The 21,205-nt window shown below is 33.1% G+C and overlaps 2 long non-coding RNA genes across 2 annotated transcripts; both read left to right on the top strand.

Annotated features, from left to right (window-relative positions):
- Positions 1-5,960: 5,960 nt before the first annotated feature.
- LOC143049103 (uncharacterized) lies at positions 5,961-8,007 on the top strand. The gene is made up of 3 exons (XR_012970064.1): positions 5,961-6,089; positions 6,599-6,695; positions 7,562-8,007. It is a non-coding gene; the product is annotated as an uncharacterized LOC143049103 (long non-coding RNA).
- Positions 8,008-12,058: 4,051 nt separating this feature from the next.
- LOC143047387 (uncharacterized) lies at positions 12,059-20,429 on the top strand. The gene is made up of 3 exons (XR_012969539.1): positions 12,059-12,244; positions 13,338-13,446; positions 20,271-20,429. It is a non-coding gene; the product is annotated as an uncharacterized LOC143047387 (long non-coding RNA).
- Positions 20,430-21,205: the final 776 nt, after the last annotated feature.

The raw sequence follows: 21,205 nt of genomic DNA, 5'->3' as shown, positions 1-21,205 counted from the left end.
TGTGTGTAAGAAGGCATTTCTTTGTTCAAGTATATCAACATGAGGTCAAGGACTGCATCATGTTCAATGCATGAATGCATGAATACTAAAATTTATGATAAAAGAGATGATTTTTCATTTCCTATCGTTAATTATCCATTTTTAGATGGTGACGTTCCTTGTCACCATCTTACGGTGTTTATATATTTCAACTTGTACGATTCGCTCGTGTATGTAACAATGTTTTAGATTTTAACGAGAGAAATTTATGTATTACTGAAAAATTATTACACCAGGGTTTTCGATATCACAAACTAGTCAAAACATTTACTAAATTTTATCATCGGTATAAGGACATCATTCGTAAATATAGCTCAACATGCAGACTTCTTATACGTTCAGGTATTTCAAATCCAATTTTTAAGGAAATATTCTTTATAAAGCACAAAGGGTGTCAGTATTCACCTCAAAAACTAACAAAACCTTTGAATAGACTTATTAAGATGGGATATAGTTACGATACTGTTGTCAGGTCATTAAAGATTGCATATTTTGGCGTTAATATTGATTCACTTATAGGGTCTTTGCATCGGAACTAAACAAATTTATTCAAAAACCAGTTGTTGGCATGACACGGGTTATGTTCTTCTCATATATGTTATGATGGTATGATACTAAACCCCTAACGGGAAGGATTGTGCCTGATGTTCATATGATGAAATCATAATATTTCAGTCAGTTTAATTGAAGTCTGGAGCTGGCATGTCAGTTAACTGCTAGTAGTCTGTTGTTATTTATGTATTATTGTCATTTTGTTTATTTTCTTTGGTTACATCTTCTGACATCAGACTCGGACTTCTCTTGAACTGAATTTTAATGTGCGTATTGTTATGCGTTTACTTTTCTACATTGGTTAGAGGTATAGGGGGAGGGTTGAGATCTCACAAACATGTTTAACCCCGCCGCATTTTTGCGCCTGTCCCAAGTCAGGAGCCTCTGGCCTTTGTTAGTCTTGTATTATTTTAATTTTAGTTTCTTGTGTACAATTTGGAAATTAGTATGGCGTTCATTATCACTGAACTAGTATATATTTGTTTAGGGGCCAGCTGAAGGACGCCTCCGGGTGCGGGAATTTTTCGCTACATTGATGACCTGTTGGTGACCTTCTGCTGTTGTTTTTTTTTTTTTTTTTTTTCTATGGTCGGGTTGTTGTCTCTTTGGCACATTCCCCACGTCCATTCTCAATTTTATGATCATCTTATTTCATTATCTGATTGGTCAGTTCTTGAGATCGGTAATTAATATCAAAGTTCTACATGTGCTTGGACATGCAGTCATTCGACTTTGTTTTGGGAGAGAGAAAAGATCGATTTAGAATTTTATCTGAAACCCTCTTATTTCCCTCCCTTTTTTTAAAAGTGTTATCATATAGGACATTTCTTTTTCTTTAAAGATCTTTAAACATGAATTAATGACAATATTCTTGTTGTGTTTATATAATTTGTATATACATATGTTGGTGAGTTAATTTTTCAACTCACATTAATTTTTGTCATTTTTATGATGTTTATTTTGTTACAGTGTGGCACTTTTTTAAACCACCTTTGCTTATTAAAGTCGTCATTTATGCAGTACTATTATAATTGTTAAGATGTAAGTTGCATTTTAAATTAACTTCTGAATAAATGACATTTTACTCAACTTGTGTTTTATTAACAGCAAACATAGTTCATACTCTTTGATCTAGGTCATTTATACAAGGTTTTCTCGTTGTTATCTGTGTCTAGGAACATTAGCCGACAAAAATGTTGTATTTGTCAGAGCTTTTAAGTTTTGTTTATTTGTAGTGGTGGGTAAAGGTGACGACAATGTTTAAAATTATGTGTATTTAGTCCTGCAATGACGAAGCAGACTGTACGCTTGCACTATTTCCATCAGTCTGTCTGTCTGTCTGTCTGTCTGTCTGAACTTAGAGAATTGACATCTGTGGTCAGTTTTCCGCACTTTCTTTGGTCATGCTTGAATACATTGATTTGATGTTTAGTATGTACATGTTATTTACACGTTACAGATCAACTTCGAATTTTGTTTAATTCCTTTGATTTTTGTGTGCAGAGTTGTTTTTTGTGCAGAGTTGTTTTTTGTGCAGAGTTGATTTTTGTGTAGAATAAATTTTTTGCAGGCCTTTTTTTGTGTGTGCTGAGTTGTACTTGGACGTAAAATTCACGCAATAACACTTGTTTCATCATGCGTCAATATATTGATTCGATATTTGTTTTATAATAATATAGTTTAACCATGACATGTTATAGATCAACAGAGAAATAAAATATGCCGACTTGTTCCTTATCTAAGTAGGACATTACAATACTTTATTAGTATCTACTGTTAGAATCTTCTGTCCTAACTGATCTAATATTATCCCAAGCTTGATTTTTATCACTTCCTTTGATATAAAATTGCAACTTTCTTTAAACAATGTCAATTTTAAATGTTGCCTCTATTCCTGATCCTTTAGAGTTCCAATTGTGGTGAAGTTGAAATCATCCCTTCGTAAATTTTACGGATGCCATCACAAGTTTATTGACTGTTATGGAATAACTGTTTCACAGATGATATCAGATATGTTTCTTATGTCGTTACTACACTCCACTTCCCTTTTAACCACGAATGTGACCTACCGAATAAGACTATTCACTGGGTTTGTAATAACATGAGAAATACGACGGGTACCACATGTGGAACAGGATCTGCTTACCCTTCCGGAGCACCTGATATCGCCCCAAATTTTTGGTGGGGTTCGTGTTGCGTAGTCTGTAGTTTTCTATGTTGTGCATTTTGTACTATTATTTGTCTGTTTGTCTTTTTATTTTTTTAGTTGTCAGTTTGTTTTCAATTAATGAGCTTGACTCTCTATCGGGTATCTTTCGCCATTCTCTTTTTCACTTAATTTTCATATTTTATTTTAGATTTTCTATATGTTTTTTGCCAAATATTTTTTTTCTCAAGAAAACTGATTTTTATATTTGTAAACCTCTACCTATATATTTTATAACAATCAATAAACTTTAAAAGATAAATCAAACGTTTAGTGAATTTAAAAAAAAATATATATATATATGATATAAAATTGAGAACGGTTTCAAAATTAGTTCAAAGTACCTATGCTTATCAAAAGAGTAGGTATGGTAAAAGCCGATTTTGGCCTCAAACTTCAGGTTCGTCTGATCAAAGATTTGAACACTTTTTAAATACGTAAGTGTCTACTTCAGTCGATTCAATTAGTTTATGTGAAAGATTTGAACTTATTCAGTCAATGAAGACGATCTAAATATAAAAAATCTTGTTCACTCTCAACCTTTATATACGCATTTCATTGCCCATACTTATTAATATTTATAATAATAATGACTTTAAGGAAGTTGAAAAAAATTAATAACACTAAACGTATACTGAGTGCCAACGAAAACGCACCACTTGTAAATTTTAAATATTTAGAAAAATATAAATATTTTTGAAAATGATTAATATCGGTTTGAAAATGAAATGTCAGACTCCTTTCGACATCTTTATGCTGGAATGATTGTAGAACAAAAGTTACGTAAAGTTAACAAAAAAAAGGGGGGGAAGAGTCGAGTGTACCGCTATTTTACGCACGAGTGATTTTATCATGTTTATTTTGTACAGCCTGGCTTAAGAATTGAAATTTTCGAACCTTTTTTGTAACCCAATGCAAAACTAAGGCGTAGATGCCAAGACTTTAGACTACCAGAGACATGCAGCTTTGGGTATGGTACAATGAGGCAATTTAAATCGTGATATTGCACGCAGAATACAGTGTTTAACCCCAACAATTACCCGACTCATGCACAGATTCACCCATACTGGGTCTTTGAGTGATAGATCACGTCCTGGAAGTCAGAGAGCAACTACTGCAAAACAGGACCGATACATTGGTCTTCAGCATCACCTACGATATCGTTTCCCTACGGCTGTCCAATCATTACGAGAGACTGTCGGCGTTCATACGAGACAAATTGGAGCATACACGGTAAGACGCCGTTTGCACCGAAGTTTATTAAGGGCACGCCGGCCTTTCCGTGGTAAGATGCTGACAGCAGTACCATGCCAAAATCGCATTAGATGGACATACTAGCGTCAGAGATGATTACACAGGCAACTGTCTAATGAAAGGACAAATCAAGATCCCACCTTCGCCGTAGTGATGAACGAACTTGTGTGTAGAGACGAAGAGGAGAACGCTATGCAGAATCATATATCCAAGGAGACATCGTTGGGGTGGTGGTAGTGTCATGATAAATGGAGGATTATCCTTCAACAATAAAACTCCACTCATCACTATCAATGGCAATTTAAACGTCCAACCTACATTACTGAAGATTTACGGCCAACCGTTAAACCGTTTATGGCTAGGCATTAAGATGTTGATCTTTTTTAACAAGATAACACTCGTCCACACTCCACACGACTCACAACTGCGTTCATTACTAACAACCATATTCAGACATTACCATGGCCAACCTTTTCGCCGGATGTGAGTCCAATTGAACACTTATTGGATCAAATTGGACAAGCAGTAAAACGACGACAGCCACAACCAGTTATGCTGCGCCAACTTGAAATTGTTTTGCAGGATGAATGGACAAACATTCGACAACACCGTATCCGACGTCTGGTCAGGTCAATGCCTCGTCGTTGTAGAGATTGCATTGTAGCAAGCGAAGGACACATTCGTTATCGAGAAATTAGGTGAATGGTAGCGTTGTGTTGCATGAATGCATTGCAATCGAATCGTGATAATTATACATTTTTGTTTGTCTTTTATCTTTTGATAAACCAATAAACTGTCATTAAGAATTACTGTAAAGACAATTTATTTTGTATAAAAAAGTTATTTAGAAAAAAAACAAAGTGTTGCATTTTCATTGGCACTCATTATATTTATTGTTTTCTACATATATCAACATACAATATGTAAACAACACTCAACAGTAAAAGGCAGGTCTTCTAAAGCGAAATGTCTAAGCTTATAAATATTAATTTTTATCTTGCCTACCTGCAAACAAGTCTTTTTCGGAACGGTGACAATCTTAACGTATAAAGAACAGGGTCCATCAAAGGATTAATAAATAAAAACAAGTCTACAATCCCGACATCATTTTGCAGTTTAAAATCATATGGTTTATAAACCTGCGCCAATCCAAATACAGCCTTTGGTAACACCGACAAAAGCATGATGAACACAAGCATACCAAGTGTTACAGAGTTTTTCCAAATTCGTTTTGATATAGATCGTCCTTTTCCAATAGGATACTGTCTTTGTGAGTTACAAAAAGCACTTGTATTTCTACAGTGTCTTGTAGGGATGTTCTGAACAGGTTGTCTTGTGAGCGATGATTTCCGTCTATTCCGTATAGAAGAACTATTTTGTATGTGTTGCAATCGAATTTCTGAAGGATGGGGATGTACTCGTTTCCATGATAAATAAACGCGCAAAATAATAGTCATATATATTATTACTATGGTTGATATGATCGCTAACATCGTTAAATGAACAATAAATAAAACTGTTTGTCTCTCCTTTATAAGAATATATTGAATTGAACATGACGGAGAAAAGAAATCTCCAAAAACAATAAACATTGGAAAAACAAGTATTGCACAAATTAAATACATCACTAAAGTAGCAAGAACAACGGGAATTCTATGAAAAAGAACATGTGCTGCTGTGAATGTAGCAGCTAGTTGTTCCAAACAAATCCATAACGTCTGTAGTAATGAAAACAAAACGGTTGTTGTGACTAATGGTGTTAAAAGAAAACAAAATGGTGTTAGTCCATTTCCGGTTAATATATGATAAATTAAGCGGATGCTTAAAAGAATTAAAATTAAACCTATTAAGAAATCACTAACACTCAAACACATTGTTAATTTGTAAAACCTGATTTCTTTCAGTTTCCTTTATTTTGATAGAACTGCAAGGCAGGAGACATTTAAAATGAAAATTGAAAGACCTGTCATCAAAATTATAATCACAGCTGGCGACATAGTTGGTTCCTGCACTTGAGCTTCTATTTCATTAGCACTCTGTAAGCTTGATATGTTTGACATTACTTTATATTAAAATTTTAACACTAGGTTATACCTCCACAACTCCAAATCAAATGTAGGATTTCAGAATAAATACGAAACTTGATATACCTCAACAAAATGTCCGCTGAATGGTACAAGCAGTGTTTAATAATATTCCAATCCCTTGAAATAAACTTTTAAGAAGATATGTAATAACGTGGAAATTTCACTCGTGTGAAAGCTAAAGAATCATCACAAACACAACCAAAATAATAAATTCAAGAGTTCTGTTTTATCTATTTAAGAACCTTGCATGGTTTACAATTATGCAAACTATTATATGTTGACTTTTACTCTAAAGAGATAGGATATTGTCTGTGGTATGCATTATTAAGCAATATAATTGTCAATTAAGATGTAAGTACTGATTAATGATATTTGATTATGTATTCTCTTTCTTCATTGGACGATCTGTGAGATATGAATTTTATCCTACGTATTTATCACTATCTTCTACCAATTTCAGTCACGCTTTTAATAAAAGGTGAGGTCATTATCTCTTAAACTGTTCCAGTTCTTATACATGTTTGGCTTTTAAATATTCGGCTTTGAGCGTGCCTGATGTAAGTATTAAAGAAATAGTTTTCATTTTATTTGAGATAACATTCATTGAGCTAACTTTAGCTCAATGATGAATTTATTCAACAGGTCAGAATACTCAGACTTTTTATTGGAGTCCTTCTGATAAATTCAGGAAAGCAAGTTTGGATTCATAATAGACCACACGAAGTCATTTCTCTTTTATGTGATCATTTTAATTTATCGGCGATGGGGAGATAACTCGGGCAAATATAGACGCACGTTTTTCCCTCTCAAATTCCCATGAGGTGTGCAATTATTAGGCTTTTTTTTAGCATATTCTGATTCGAGCGTTACTGATGAGTCTTTTGTAGACGACACGCGCGTCTGGCGTAAATTAAATTGTAATTCTGGTATCTATGATGAGTTTATTCACATACTCTTCGCCTAAATTAAATATGTAAATAGCAACTTTTCCAATACGTCTTAAAGAGATATTCCACATTGTTTTGAGAGCTCTTTACAATTAACATGATCAAATGTTACAAAAAGTGTTACAGAAATAAAATTGTGCTAGTCACTTATAGAAGTTGGTAAATTTGAAATACAAAAAAAAAAACACTTGTTTTCTTAGATGTCAGTATACTATCTACAAGAGAACGTGTATACCCTTTCATATTGGATATCAAATACATCAAACATATCATTCAGGGTTCGATTTTTTTTTTGGATATGAAATTATCAAAACATAAATCTATGAATAATTGAAATATTGTCATAGTGCAAAACACATTGATCACTGGTTTTTATGCAAACTTTTAATTAATCATTGATTGTGCTACAAATGTCGATTACAAGCCATTTCTTATCAATTATGTTCACTTCATATCTAATGATCTCTACATTTCAGATTCAATGATGGTTTTCTTGCTAGGCAGAAAGATAGAATTTATAAGGGTCATCATACCACCGCCTTTGCTATTACTATCGGGTCTCATGAGTTTGTAGCTATCATATGACAATGGTCTCTTAAGTTTGAACGCGTATTGATACGGCTAAAAAAATGCGTAAACTAATTTTTTCTTGCATTCAGTTATCTTACTCAGTTATATCTATACAGCATGCTAGTGACCTTATACGATATCTATGGAATTATCCTGTATATCATGTATATAAATAAAGGCAACAGTAGTATACCGCTGTTCAAACTCATAAATCCATGGACAAAAAACAAAATCGGGGTAACAAACTAAAACTGAGGGAAACGCATTAAATATAAGAGGATAACAACGACACAACAGTATATATCGTATTAAATCACTAGAACACTGAACAAGGAGACAGAATTGTAAAAGCAAATTTGCTGGTTTCTGAATCCTTAATATTCATTTCATCGGTATCATATCGTTTAATGTTGTTTTATCTGAAGAAACATTGTTTTAACTAACACTGTGTGACGAATTTGTCTTACCGACTTGCTAAATATTGGGAGTTTAAACGTCATTTGGTGGGGTTCGTGTTGCTTAGTCTTTAGTTTTCTATGTTGTGTCTTGTTTACATGTATTATTATTTATCTGTTTGTCTTTTTATTTTTTAGCCATGGCGTTGTCTTTTTCTTTTCAATATATGAGTTTGACAGTCCCTCTGGTATCTTTCGCCCCTCTTGAAAACAAAATAATAAATATTTTTCTGTTTTGTTGAATTATTGAAGCAATATTTGATATCTGGTTGACTGTGCTGTGATCAAATCTTCAATATTACAAATTTGCGCTGGTTGTGTATACAATAAAAATGCCAACAATAACATTGATATCAAAGCACTTTGATATACCACAATGTTAACACAACATTAAACAGAACTTGTAAACATGCGTTTTTGTCCCCCACGAAATGTTGACAGTAACTCTTATGCTTACTACGGTACTACTTAAAGAGTGGCGAAAGATACCAGAGGCCAACAAAATCATTCATATCAAAGAACTTTGAACCACAATGTTAACACAACATTAACCTGAACTTTTTATTATCAATAGTGAGAAAAGTCAGCGTTTGTAACATAGGAAATATATGAAATTGTAACAGTAACTCTAATACTAACTACGATACTACTAAACGATAGACAAAAGATACCAGAGGGGCAGTCAAACTAATAGATCGAACATAAACTGACAACGCCATGGCTAAAAATAAAAAGACAAACAGACAAACAATGGCACAAAAGACACAGTATAGAAAACTTAAGACTGAGCAACGCAAACCCCACCAAAACTGGGAATGATCTCAGGTGTATTTAAATATAAGTCTCCCATGGACCATGTGTTTAAAATCAAATACGCCCACTTACCATGTTTTAAATATACAAGGTTTCCTCGTGTTAATTTTCTATCAATGATATTCGTAGAAGCTTATGTGAGATTAATGGTAATATAAAGTGTCAAGGGTGTTGTCGCTTATCGTCAGCGAATGTGATAAAGGTTTAGGATAATAGCACTGCTATCTCGGGTATCTTCAAAAGCTAGGTGATTGATATAGTTTATGTATTTATTAATAATCAGTACTTATTATTATTGATTTTACTAAGATTATTAAGCTCTACCCCATACAATTTTGTATTACTGGATGATTTCGAATATTTTTAATTTATAATCTAGTAATCTAGGCTCAGATATGGAATATTCTTTAATCAACAAGCTAGTAACCTAGGCTCAGATATGGAATATTCTTTAATTAATAAATTAGTTATAACATTGATATTTAAACAGTTGTATTGATTCATATTTTACATCTGATGTTATGGCTAATATTAATGATTTTTTTTACATTAACAATATAAGCCTCCAAATAAAATAATATATTATATCAACAAATTTGTGTAGGCTATGTAGAACGTCCTCTTGATATTACAATTAGATCAGTGATTTGCAAAAATAAGTCATGATATTTCGTTGATTTGATTTCTTGCTCTTTGTCGAAAAGTACAAGTATACCTGAACAAATACAGCAAGAAAATGATAGCGGCACGTATGTTGAGCAACACCATACTTCAACAGCAATGATTGAAATTGTTTTATTGCGGGTCTCACAATTAAATATTTGAACATATGTTGCCCCGTAGTACTGTCAAAAGATATGAAACAAGAGAACAATAATTCCACAAAATATTAATGTGTTTGTGTAGAAGTAATTCTGTTAAAGGTTTAATATCATCAATACTAAGCCTCTGCAAGATTTACAATACAATAACCGGAGTTGATAAGTGTCATTTAATTGTTAATTAACACTAGCTAGTTGCCACAACTGTTTTGTTTTTACTACAAACGTATCGGATTTGTTTGACTCGGTTAATTCCTATATTTTCAGCTGTAACAAATCTCTTTTATTAAATAATCGTTGTTCCTGCAACTGTGGTGCTTAATTTGTCTTACCAATGTTTATTTTTGTTTTCAGGGATTGATATATTCTCTAGTTTAATTGTTGCATTTATTGTTTATTTAACAACGTTAATGATATTTCAATCATAGTATTAATGTTTATTAATACTATATCCGTTCTAATCTGTATATGTATGATCTTATAAAAAAATATCCTGATTCATTATTTGATGAATTCTGCTTGAGCTGATGACACAAACAAATATTCTGAATGCAGATTTTCTTCATAATTTTGAAAAAAAAAATTGCCTCAGAAAAAAAAACATCACTTCACCCCACCCTTTCCAATTGAAGTAAAAAGATTTCTCCCCAATCGATGGTTCATAATTAGACATCACCTTAAATAGCCCGACACTTTACAATTTTCGTATGAACCATTGGTTAAAATCTGATTCGTAAATCCAAGGCTAACAAGGTGAATTACGATGAATAATTCATGTAATGCCTCAAGTTATATTCAGGAAGTAGTCTGTAAAAAAAGTGGGAAACGAAACAACGTTAACAATGATGTTTATATCACATCATACAGTTATATTCAGGAAGTAGTCTGTAAAAAAAGTGGGAAACGAAACAACGTTAAATAAAGGCAACAGTAGTATACCGCTGTTCAAACTCATAAATCCATGGACAAAAAACAAAATCGGGGTAACAAACTAAAACTGAGGGAAATGCATTAAATATAAGAGGAGAACAACGACACAACACTACAATGTAACACACACAGAAACCGACCAAGCATCAGACAAAATCCCACGAGAATAACAAATATAACATCAAAACCAAATACATGAATTTGGGATAGACAAGTACCGTGACACGTCTTATTGCAATGTGAATTTACACTTAAAAATAAGAGAAAACAAACGACGCAACGTTAAAATGTAACACACACAGAAACGAACTATAATATAGCAATGGCCATATTCCTGACTTGGTACAGGACATTTTTAAAGAAAAAAATGGTGGGTTGAACCTGGTTTTGTGGCATGCCAAACCTCCCTCTTTTATAGCCATGTGAAATATAACATTAACAATGATGTTTATTTCACATCATTTAATGAATGGCTGTTATTTATTTTGAATTTATTGAACCATAAAATTAATTTTTGACTCTTCACATTGAATTGTGAAGAGTCAAAAAATAATTTTATGGTTCAATAAATTCAAAATAAATTATTGCCATTCATGATAAATAAATTTCTATCAAAAATAAGGCTCAAAGATATATATTAATACGAATAACAACGTACACAGATGTTTGCGTATGAATAAACAACGTTAGAGTGGGCGTGTCTTCATAAAAATTGATAACATTGAAAATAAAGCTAATTCTTTTAACCAATCAGAAGACAGTAAATACACCAAATTTATTTATACAGTTATATTCAGGAAGTAGTCTGTAAAAAAAGTGGGAAACGAAACAACGTTAACAATGATGTTTATATCACATCATATAGTTATACATGTTATATTCAGGAAGTAGTCTGTAAAAAACGTGGGAAACGAAACAATGTTTAACAATGATGTTTATATCACATCATATAGTTATATTCAGGAAGTAGTCTGTAAAAAACGTGGGAAACGAAACAACGTTAACAATGATGTTTATGTCACCTCATATAAAAATATTTTCTCGATGCGTTGGACAGCCTTTCTAATTAAAAGAAAATATTTCAATGTCCATGACACCTGCATGTATATTTGGGTAGGCACTTAAAGTTAACCATCGAGAGACGTTAACCACCGAGAGTCGGTTTTTAGACCCGCCCAGTGCACCTAAGCACGCCTACTTTTGGAGCTCTTTAGTATGAAGATAAGAAAAATATACGAAATTACGGAACTGTATACCCTGTTTTATCCTTGTTGTTGGTGTTTCTTGCGCATGCGCACAAAGCACGGTGATAGTTACGGTTACTGACTCAGGAACCTTGTATATTATATACGTTTAATAAACTGGATCCTTGTTGTGTTCAGTTATCGATACTTAACGATGGAATTACGGACCAGTTTAACATAAACATGGTAAATAGATAGACAGCTGATAATCATAATTGATTAAGAAATAACCTGGAAGAAGAAATGAGTTAACTATTGATTACAACAGAGACGAGAGTGCTATCGTGTTTGTTCTGCTAAAAAAAGCAGGAACATTGGAGTATATGGTTAGATTTTAAATATTTATTGTCTCCAAACTGGGTAAATTTGATATAGTAACACCCCCCCTTTTTTTTAAATAACTCGAGAACCACACATCTCGCTCGCTTAACAAAGTAACAATAAGAAATAATTATTGTTAGTTTCAAGAATAATTAATCGTCAAAACTTATCCCCTCCCCGACATCAAAGATAAATGTATTATCCCAAAATTAGACCAAATTTTTATGATATAAGGACGTCTTGACAGGCTATTATTTTATTTTGTTTTGTTGGTTTTTTTTTTTTTTGCTTTGACGCCCCCCCCTTTTTCCCCCATAATATAGCTTTTTAAGAAGTCATAATTATTTGGGCTACCCCTGAATATATTTCAGACAGACTCTTCTCTAAAAAAATGTAAACATGATTTGAGAGAAATCTTTGGAATAGTTTTTTTAAATGATTTAATTATTATGTCATGTATATAATTGACATTAACATAGTTATAAACTGAGACTACTAGTATAACACATACATGTAGTGTTATAGTAGTCTCAGCTATAAACTTTCCATTGACTTTTGTATTGACCAATATGACTAACTCATATGCTCTTTCCCATAAATGTCACAATATCAATATATTACAGTAAAACTTATAGTTTGATGACATTGTTTAAGACTATTGACCTCAGGTCAGCCTAAACTGAGTTTAAAACTGTAATTTATTCATTAAAACAGTTCAAGACATGTACCTTCTGAAATGTGATTGCATCAAAATTAAACCTAAGGCATAACATACTTAGTGTGCAGGAAGTGCCACCAAATAAATACTGATTTGTAAAATTAGATGATGATATTTGTGAAGTCAAAGATATTATAGCTAGTTATAACTGGTTTTAGATATAAATCTGAGTAAAAGGTTGATTTATATGTGCTCTTTCATGTTTAGATTATAATTTAAATTTAATCTTTTGAAGTTTTTTTTATAATATTAAGACATTTAAATCACAATTATTTATTTATACACAAAAAAATAATTTTTGTCCTTTTTTAGTTGAATGACTGTACACAAACATTATACACACATAATTTTGATAATTCTGTAATGTTTTTTTTCTATAGCCCCAGAATGTGACAAAAGACTTATTAATCCTGATTTACAAAAAAATAGAAATAGTTCAGCTACCATAAGACTGCTATGACAAAAATTTTGCAGTTTCCAGAATTTGAGGTAGAGTATAGTTAGGAATAGTTTGATTATGCAGATGCTTAGTTTGCCATAAACAATTATGCCCTTGATACAAAAGCAGAGGAAACAAAAAAGTATGAAAATAGTTGAAAAAAGTAATCATTATTACCTAGTCATATACTGTAAATAGAAAAAGAGAAAAGCACTGGTTATGATTTGGTATTTTTAATAGCATTATCATTTGTCCATAACTTGGAATATATACTGGATTGAGCTTGACATTTATTTAATATCATTGACACATGGTTGCAAGAAATGAAAGATGGTAATTTAAACCTAGCAATTTTATTAAGATTTTAAAAAAAAGCTTTTGATTTGGTAGAATATGACTTTCTTTGTTTAAAGCTCGACATGTATGGATTTAGTGAGACTACTGTTAGTTTTTTTAAGTCGTACCTGAATAACAAAAGGTATACATTTGTAATGTTAACTCTGAACAACAACATGTAAAATTTGGTGTTCCCCAATGTTCTATACCTTGTCCTCTATTGTTTGTGCTATTTATAAATGACCTTCCCTTATGCATTAAAAATTGTGAAACAGACCTATATCGTTGTATATGCTGATGACACCACTATTCATAAATCAGGGGGAAACATCTAGAAAATATAAATGATGATGTTCAAGAAGATTTATACAGGGTTGAAGAGTGGTGTAAAATGAATAACATGTTCATAGATGCAAATGAAACAAAATGTTTGATTACTGGAACAAAGCAGAAACTATTCAGACTTTTCAACCAAACTTGATAATAAATTAAAGTATTACAAAATTCTTCATGTGAAAAAATATTAGTTTCAAAATTGACAGCCCACTAAGTAACTGGAGAAATCAAATTGACCAAGGTTGTGCTAATATATCATCCAGAATATACCATCTTTCTTAAATACATTTTTTTTTATATAACTGCAAGAAAACATAATACAATGGGTGTTCTGCCCCTAATTGACTACTGTTGTATTATTTGAAATGAATGTAAAAATTGAGGGATAACAAGAATTTTTAAAATCCAAATAAGGGCAGCATGATAAATTCTAGATGCAGATCCGTTATCCCTCTTGGTATATAGGAGCACTATATTCTATGTTAACCTCCGCCAGTAGGTATAAACAAATACTGTTGATAGACGGTATATAGGAGCACTATATTCCATGTTAACCACCGACGGTAGGTATAGACAAATACTGGTGATAGACGGTAAAATGTATATAGGAGCACTAAATTGTATGTTAACCACCGACGGTAGGTATAGACTAATACTGTTGATAGACCGTATATAGGAGCACTATATTGTATGTTAACTACCGACGGTAGGTATAGACAAATACTGTTGATAGACGGTATATAGGAGCACTATATTGTATGTTAACTACCGACACTAGGTATAGACAAATACTGTTGATAGACGGTATATGGGAGCACTATATTGTATGTTAACCACCGACGGTAGGTATAGACAAATACTGTTGATAGACGGTATATAGGAGCACTATATTGTATGTTAACCACCGACGGTAGGTATAGACAAATACTGTTGATAGACGGTATATAGAAGCACTATATTGTATGTTAACTACCGACAGTAGGTAAAGACAAATACTGTTGATAGACGGTATATGGGAGCATTATATTGTATGTTAACCACCGACGGTAGGTATAGACATATACTGTTGATAGATGGTATATAGGAGCACTATATTGTATGTTAACTACCGACAGTAGGTATAGACAAATACTGTTGATAGACGGTATATGGGAGCACTACATGTATATTGTATGTTAACCACCGACGGTAGGTATAGACAAATACTGGTGATAGACGGTATATAGGAGCACTATATTGTATGTTAACCACTGACGGTAGGTATAGCCAAATACTGTTGATAGACGGTATATATAGGAGCACTATATCTTATGTTAACCACTGACGGTAGGTATAGACAAATACTGGTGATAGACGATATATAGGAGCCACTACCGACAGTAGGTATAGACAAATACTGTTGATAGACGGTATCAAAGAGCACTATATATTGTATGTTAACCAGCGACGGTAGGTATAGACAAATACTGTTGATAAACGGTATATAGGAGCACTATATTGTATGTTAACTACCGACAGTAGGTATAGACAAATACTGTTGATAGACGGTTTATGGGAGCACTATATTGTATGTTAACCATCGACGGTAGGTATAGACAAATACTGTTGATAGATAGTATATAGGAGCACTAAATTGTATGTTAGCTACCAACGGTAGGTATAAACAAATACTGTTGATAGACAGTATATAGGAGCACTATATTATATGTTAACTACCGACAGTAGGTATAGACACATACTGTTGATACACGGTATATAGGAGCACTATATTGTATGTTAACTACCGACGGTAGGTATAGACAAATTCTGTTGATAGACGGTATATAGCAGGGCCGTAACTACATTGAGGCAAATGAGGCAAATGCCTCATGTTATAAATTTAAAAAAAAGAAAAAAAAAAAAAAAACTAAAACAAAAGATTGTCTTCATATGATTGTCTTCGTATCAAATTGTTTTCACTGAAAGTATTTTGCAAGAAACAAGTTCTCTTCATTCTCTGATGTCGCCCCTGCATATTTTTTGTAATCCATGTTTCTATTTTACTTTTGGTTTTCAGAGTTGGTGGTCTATTGTTTGTACTTCTGTGTCCCAAAGAATACGAAACTGCCCTTCTTGTATATAAAACCATACCCAATTTTTCTTAGTATGGATTGCAAAATTAGGTATTTTCTGTAGGTGAGATATGCACAAAAGTGATAGATATGTATTATAAATACAGAAAATTGAATATTTAAATCAACAACAAAATTAAAAAAAATAACTGTATCATATATCCAAGCGCCTGTGGATAAAACTAGATAGCTGACATGGTTTAAATTAAAGTAAGACCACCAATTTCCCGGTATTAAATCATTTGTTGAAAAAACATCAATGCATTGCCATATGACCTTTTACATTCAAGGGTTAAAGTTGCATTAAGTCGTGTTCAGACCTTTTAACAGAAAATAAAGGAATATGAAGTACACGTGCACGGGAGCTTATCGCACACAATGTCAATGTATAGAAAAAATAAAGTTTTTATTCCTGTTCTTCATCTTGATAGTTGCTGGAGGGTCTTCAGTAATGAAAGAATCATAAATACCGTAAAACAAGGTCAATATGGTCCCTCGTGTCGACTTGAGCAGTACTAGTATTTAACGTATATTAATGTACTAATGACTGTCACTATATTTAAATCTACTCATAAAAAATCCCAAGTCAGCACAATACAAGACAAGAACAGACAGACTGATCTGGTATTAATGATTATGAGAATTACGATTTTGCTTTATCTTACATATCTGTCTTTTAATGTTTTGAATTTCCCTAAAACTTTAAAGTCATAAATAACAATGAATCTATGTTTTTTCTTTGAGACCAGAATATTGTCGAAAAAATAGCTAAAAATGATTTGCGTTTCTATGTAAGAAAGAGTCCGGGAAACGCTCAAAATGCACAATTTTTCGTTTTTTTTCTCAGAGCTCCTGGGGGCCTTCAGCGGCCCCAAGACCCTCTCGCTACGCTCGGCGAATATATTTTGCTTCAGTATTAAAAGGGGCTAGTTACGGCCCTGATAGGAGCACTATATTGTATGTTAACCACCGACGGTAGGTATAGACAAATACTGTTGATAGATGGTATATAGGAGCACTATATTGTATGTTAACCAGCGACGGTAGGTATAGACAAATATTGTTGATAAACGGTATATAGGAGCACTATATTGTATGTTAACTACCGACAGTAGGTATAGACAAATACTGTTGATAGACGGTTTATGGGAGCACTATATTGTATGTTAACCATCGACGGTAGGTATAGACAAATACTGTTGATAGATAGTATACAGGAGCACTAAATTGTATGTTAACCACCGACGGTAGGTATAGACAAATACTGTTGATAAACGGTATATACGAGCACTATATTGTATGTTAACTACCGACGGTAGGTATAGACAAATACTGTTGATAGACGGTATATAGGAGCACTATATTGTATGTTAACCATCGACGGTAGGTATAGACAAATACTGTTGATAGATAGTATATAGGAGCACTAAATTGTATGTTAGCTACCAACGGTAGGTATAGACAAATACTGTTGATAGACAGTATATAGGAGCACTATATTGTATGTTAACTACCGACAGTAGGTATAGACACATACTGTTGATACACGGTATATAGGAGCACTATATTGTATGTTAACCACCGACGGTAGGTATAGACATGTACTGTTGATAGATGGTATATAGGAGCACTATATTGTATGTTAACTACCGACAGTAGGTATAGACAAATACCGTTGATAGACGGTATATAGGAGCACTATATTGTATGTTAACCACCGACGGTAGGTATAGACAAATACTGGTGATAAACGGTATATAGGAGCAACTACCGACAGTAGGTATAGACAGATACTGTTGATAGACGGTATATAGGAGCACTAAATTGTATGTTAACCACCGACGGTAGGTATAGACAAATACTGTTGATAGACGGTATATAGGAGCACTATATTGTATGTTAACCATCGACGGTAGGTATAGACAAATACTGTTGATAGATAGTATATAGGAGCACTATATTGTATGTTAACTACCGACAGTAGGTATAGACTAATACTGTTGATAGACGGTATATAGGAGCACTACATTGTACGTTAACTACCAACAGTAGGTAAAGACTAAAACTCTTGATAGACGGTATATGTAATAGCACTATATCGTATGTTAATCACCGACGGTAGGTATAGACAAATACTGGCGATAGACGGTATATAGAAGCACTATATTGTATGTTAACTACCGACGGTAGGTATAGACAAATACTGTTGATAGACGGTATATAGGAGCACTATATTGTATGTTAACTACCGACAGTAGGTATAGACAAATACTGTTGATAGACGGTATATAGGAGCACTATATTGTATGTTAACTACCGACGGTAGGTATAGACAAATACTGTTGATAGACGGTATATAGGAGCACTATATTGTATGTTAACTACCGACGGTAGGTATAGACAAATACTGTTGATAGACGGTATATAGGAGCACTATATTGTATGTTAACTACCGACGGTAGGTATACACAAATAGTGTTGATAGACGGTATATAGGAGCACTATATTGTATGTTAACTACCGACAGTAGGTATAGACAAATACTGTTGATAGACTGTATATAGGAGCACTAAATTGTATGTTAACTACCGACGGTAGGTATAGACAAATACTGTTGATAGACAGTAAATAGGAGCACTATATTGTATGTTAACTACCGACAGTAGGTATAGACACATACTGTTGATACACGGTATATAGGAGCACTATATTGTATGTTAACCACCGACGGTAGGTATAGACAAATACTGTTGATAGACGGTATATAGGAGCACTATATTGTATGTTAACTACCGACGGTAGGTATTGACAAATACTGTTGATAGACGGTATATAGGAGCACTATATTGTATGTTAACTACCGACGGTAGGTATAAACAAATACTGTTGATAGACGGTATATAGGAGCACTATATTGTATGTTAACTACCGACAGTAGGTATAGACAAATACTGTTGATAGACGGTATATAGGAGCACTAAATTGTATGTTAACTACCGACGGTAGGTATAGACAAATACTGTTGATAGACAGTATATAGGAGCACTATATTGTATGTTAACCATCGACGGTAGGTATAGACAAATACTGTTGATAGATAGTATATAGGAGCACTATATTGTATGTTAACTACCGACAGTAGGTATAGACTAATACTGTTGATAGACGGTATATAGGAGCACTACATTGTACGTTAACTACCAACAGTAGGTAAAGACTAAAACTCTTGATAGACGGTATATGTAATAGCACTATATCGTATGTTAATCACCGACAGTAGGTATAGACAAATACTGTTGATAGACGGTATATAGGAGCACTATATTGTATGTTAACTACCGACGGTAGGTATAGACAAATACTGTTGATAGACGGTATATAGGAGCACTATATTGTATGTTAACTACCGACGGTAGGTATAGACAAATACTGTTGATAGACGGTATATAGGAGCACTATATTGTATGTTAACTACCGACGGTAGGTATAGACAAATACTGTTGATAGACGGTATATAGGAGCACTATATTGTATGTTAACTACCGACAGTAGGTATAGACAAATACTGTTGATAGACTGTATATAGGAGCACTAAATTGTATGTTAACTACCGACGGTAGGTATAGACAAATACTGTTAATGGACGGTGCAAAGGAGTACTATATCGTATGTTAACCACTGACGGTAGGTATAGACAAATACTGTTGATAGACGGTATATAGGAGGACTGTATTGTATGTTAACCACCGACGGTAGGTATAGACAAATACTGTTGATATACGGTATATAGGAGTATTGTATTTTATGTCAAACATCGACGATAGGTATGGACAAAATCCGACAAATACTGTATACAGACAGTGTATAGAAGTACTGTATTGTATGGTAAACACTGACGGTTGGTATGGACAATTTCTGTATCATGCATCAATTGTAAATAAAAGTATCATGTGAGTGACACAGGCTCATTGAAGCCTCTAGTTTTGATATTATTAATGTGGAGATCTGGTCTAATTTATCATTTTCTCTATTACATGCATGATAACTGCAACAATTGAATTGAAATAAAAGTGATAATATTTCTGTTGTAGGTTATCAAGATTTAGTGTTTCCATACAAGTGACAAAGATTGAACAACAAAAACATCTCAAACTTTACAGGACAGAGTAGACTTTTTTCACTGTGCTTAGTTTTGTCTTTATGTCTAAATTATGATACCTTTGAAAAAACCAATAAAATATGGAATAACATTTATTTCTATCTTATAAAGTGGAGTGAAGAAATAAGGGGTCATTGAAAACATAAGAATATATTGCTATCATATATGCAGATCAGCAGCCCATACATTTGCTATAGCACATAAATATGGGACCAATAATTTCAAGTTGCCTTTTAAAAAAGACCTTATTAATGTTATGCGAGATACCACCAAAGACCACTAGGTGTTGATCAAATGATATTGTAAATAAGAGGGTTGTCCAAAATATTTCCAACAGCTGTTTGATATACACTACCTTAATCAAACCACAATGGTAAAAAACAGTTTTGGTCAGTCTTAAAAGAAGCAAATATAATTTAGAAAAAGTGCAAGCTGTTGATAAAAACTACAAATAACTGCCAGTCCTAAATGTGGGTGGAGATTACCATTTAGCACAAACGAGTTTCTGGACTAAAGAAAGTAATTTCGGCACAAACCGATTATACCCTTTCAAAAACTATGTGTAGTCCCTTTTATAAAAGTGGCAGATTATCTTTCTATCTAGAGTATCTATGACAACTAACTGCTGCTCCTAGTGACGTTAGTCTTTGGTTTTTGAAAAGATTGGATATATTGTCACAATTCTTTTCTAAGGTACCGGTCTGATAAACAGGAAGTAGCCAGATTAGCTACTAAATATATGCACACTGAAATATAGTCCCTTAAAATTCCCATGGCTGTGTACATGTTCAGATACGAACTATGAAAATTTTGTTTATATCTTTAGAAAAGTAAAATCAAGTATGTATGTCTTTAGTTTTGTCAAAT

The sequence above is a fragment of the Mytilus galloprovincialis genome, chromosome 10 (assembly GCF_965363235.1).
Source record: "Mytilus galloprovincialis chromosome 10, xbMytGall1.hap1.1, whole genome shotgun sequence".
NCBI classification, from domain to species: domain Eukaryota; kingdom Metazoa; phylum Mollusca; class Bivalvia; order Mytilida; family Mytilidae; genus Mytilus; species Mytilus galloprovincialis.
The sequence above is the reverse complement of the archived record's forward strand: the minus strand, read 5'-3'. Positions and strand labels throughout refer to the sequence as shown.